The 3356-nt window shown below is 37.2% G+C and overlaps 1 non-coding gene across 1 annotated transcript; it reads right to left on the reverse strand.

The window, feature by feature from the left end:
• Positions 1–2948: 2948 nt before the first annotated feature.
• Positions 2949–3022, reverse strand: LOC117078651. The gene has a single exon (XR_004435089.1). It is a non-coding gene; the product is annotated as a small nucleolar RNA SNORD74 (small nucleolar RNA).
• Positions 3023–3356: the final 334 nt, after the last annotated feature.

Here is a 3356-nt window from a genome sequence, read left to right on the forward strand (position 1 = left end):
TTGTTTGCCTGGGTATCAGCAGCAGAGGTTGCAGAAGATAGAATATTGCTGAACAGCGAGTGTACCTGTCTGATTCTTCCTTTGGAAGCTTCCTCTCAGGGGTGTACTCCACCCTGTGAGGTGTGGGGTGTCAGACTGCCCCTAGTGGGATGTCTCCCAGTTAGGCTACTCGGGGTCAGGGACCCACTTGAGCAGGCAGTCTCCCTTCTCAGATCTCAACCTCCGTGTTGGGAGATCCACTGCTCTCTGCAAAGCTGTCAGACAGAGTCGTTCGCGTCTGCACAGCCTCTGCTGCTTCCCCTTTGTTGTTTAGCTGTGCCCTGTCCCCAGAGGTGGAGTCTACAGAGACAGGCAGGTTTCCTTGAGCTGTGAGCTCCACCCAGTTCGAGCTTCCCAGCAGCTTTGTTTACCTACTAAGCCTCAGCAATGGCGGGCGCCCCTTCCCCAGCCTCGCTGCTGCCTTGCAGTTAGATGGCAGACTGCTGTGCTAGCAATGAGGGAGGCTCCGTGGCCGTGGGACCCTCCCGGCCAGGTGTGGGTATAATCTCCTGGTGTGCCCGTTTGCTTAAAGCACAGTATTGGGGTGGAGTTACCCGATTTTCCAGGTGTTGTGTGTCTCAGTTCCCCTGGCTAGGAAAAGGGATTCCCTTCCCCCTTGCGCTTCCCAGGTGAGGCAATGCCTCGCCCTGCTTCAGTTCTCGCTGGTCGGGCTGCAGCAGCTGACCAGCACCGATTGTCCGGCATCCCCAGTGAGATGACCCCGTACCTCAGTTGAAAATGCAGAAATCACCGGTGTTCTGTGTCACTCACGCTGGGAGTTGGAGACTGGAGCTGCTCCTAATCGGCCATCTTGCTCCATGAAAAAGTGATTTTTAATTAAACTATATACTTTTTTTTCCCATGTGCTGACCACTTTTTTAATGACAAAGAATGTGTAGTACCGTATCAATAATTCTTATTAAGTACTCTTATTTTAAAAATAAAAGCTATTTTTAGAAAATACAATATCGAAAATATATTCAACTTTTTCTATCAGATAACTTGAATCTCAAATAGCTTCTGTAATTCTCAAAACAATGTGTTACGTTTTTAGAAGTCTGATCTTTTAACAAAATAGATAAAATCCCAGGGAGATGAACAAACAGTTGAGAACAACACTCTTCAGTAGAACTTTCTGCAATGATAGAAATGTCTTTCTGTGCTGTTCAATATGAAGCTACTAGGCACATTTGGCTGTTAGTTCTTGAAATCTGGCTGGTGTGACTGATGAACCAAATTTTCCATTTTGTTTAATTATAATGAACTTAAATTTAAGTAGCCACAGATGGCTAATGGCTACGGTACTGAACAGCTTAGCAATAGAATCACCTATCCATCTCTTATTCATCACTACGTATTTCTTAGTTATTTGTAAAGCAAATAATCAAATGTCTAAATATCTGCAAAATAGACTTCCTTTGGTTCTTAAGTTTAACTTGGTAGTTCTAAAACTTTAGTATGCTTGATATTACTATACAGGGTTGCATATACAAAATCCATAAATATTGAAATAGGCAATTCACACAAAGTTTAAAGGTCATTTTAACTCCTGGCAATATTCAAATGGTAAATTATAAATTCACCTTAAAGCTTGATTCTCCACTTTCTCACCCACCACAACAGTAAAAGTTGCTATGTGCTGAGAACTGACTCTAAGAATTAATATGGAAATATTTGGCAAAAAGATGAACAAGGTAGGTAGTACGGTCATGTATCACGAATGATTTAATCCTTCAAACTAAAATACATGCTTAATTTTATGCAATTGTCTTCTCATTAGGGAATTTAAAATATTCATTCAAAAGTATTAATTTGTTTTATCTTTGGTATTCAAATTAATATTTAAATATTAATGCTTCCTTCCAGCTATTAAGCCACATGGAATTTTAAAGCTCCGTAACACTTACAATGCGACAAAAATTCTAGCATTAGGTGGACTCCTAAGTTACATTTTTATTTATGTGAACATTACAAGTATATTTGTTTCTTCTTCACATGGATTGTGCTATGTTTTTCCATGATGTAGATAAAAGAATGAAAAAAAAATTCCTCTCAACAGGCGGTCTACCAAAAGTCAGAATGGCAGGTGTAAACTGTGGCAACACTCATTATGACAAAGAAAAGCTCAACTAATTTCAATAGAAAGGAAATGAGAGAATGACATAACCTGTAAAAAATTGTCGTGTGCCTTTGCTTCTTCCAATTTAAAAGTAATGTATTTTCCTCAGTTGAATATTTCAATAGTATAAATGAAGTTTACTTTGCCATTTATATTTTCATTTCTTCAGTGAAAATCCATGTATTTCCATCATGTACCTACTCCCTTGCCAGAGGATATTTCACGTGAGAGCCACATAAACCTTTCCTTTTCAAATTTAGAAGATCACTTTTCTTTTCCAGGATTCATGTTTAGGCATGTTTTGTTTGAAACTTTTCTAGAAAAGTTCCATGTGTGGGCAAAGAACCAAAAAATTGTGTTTATCAATCTGGTAGTGAAGATCCTCTGGGTACTTCTGAGAAAATTTCATGAGACCCACAATTCCCTATGCCATTCAGCATCTGTAGATAGAATAAAACTGATTCACATATACTTCTATTCACATATTCTCTATCAAATATGTTCATCGCATTATGGATGACTGATATTCAAATTATTTTTAAGTGGCACTGAATTGTTTTCTTTATGGACGTTCATTAATGGGTATTAAAGTTTGAGCTATTATTGCATGTCATCTTTTAAAAAGTACTAAAATATTCCTTATATTTAACAAAAAACAGGCAAGCCAGATGATAAACCACAGATTCCGTCTTAAATGTTGGCATAGCAAATGGGATTAATGCTATCATGTAGTCTAATTCCATTTTACTAGAATTTTAAAACAAACAGTATTTTTTTATTATTGTTTGTTTGGTTTCCATTAGAGTCCTTGGCATTCATCAACACTTTCAGATGTCCCTATCAAGACAGGTTTCATCAGAGCCTGTTTGTTTTTAGTGAGGGAACTACAAATTTAAGTCCTGTATGTATGAGCCACTGAAAGAAGATACCATATGTAGCTACAGATCTAACCCCCAAAATCCATAATAGGAACAGTGCCATGAGAGATTTAAGTTTCAAATATTAAAAGTTTTATTTTTAATACTTAATTTTAAAAATTCTTATTACATGCTTTAAAGATGACAAAAACCAATATTTTTGAATGTAAGTAACTTTGATGAAGCAGGAGTACTTCCAGTATTTTAATATTAATACATCATTATAGAATTATAATTCAAGCATGTTTTAAGCTTTTTCCTTGCATCTTATTACGAAAAAT

This window comes from Trachypithecus francoisi, unplaced genomic scaffold, assembly GCF_009764315.1.
Source record: "Trachypithecus francoisi isolate TF-2019V2 unplaced genomic scaffold, Tfra_2.0 Lachesis_group6, whole genome shotgun sequence".
Classification (NCBI taxonomy): Eukaryota; Metazoa; Chordata; class Mammalia; order Primates; family Cercopithecidae; genus Trachypithecus; species Trachypithecus francoisi.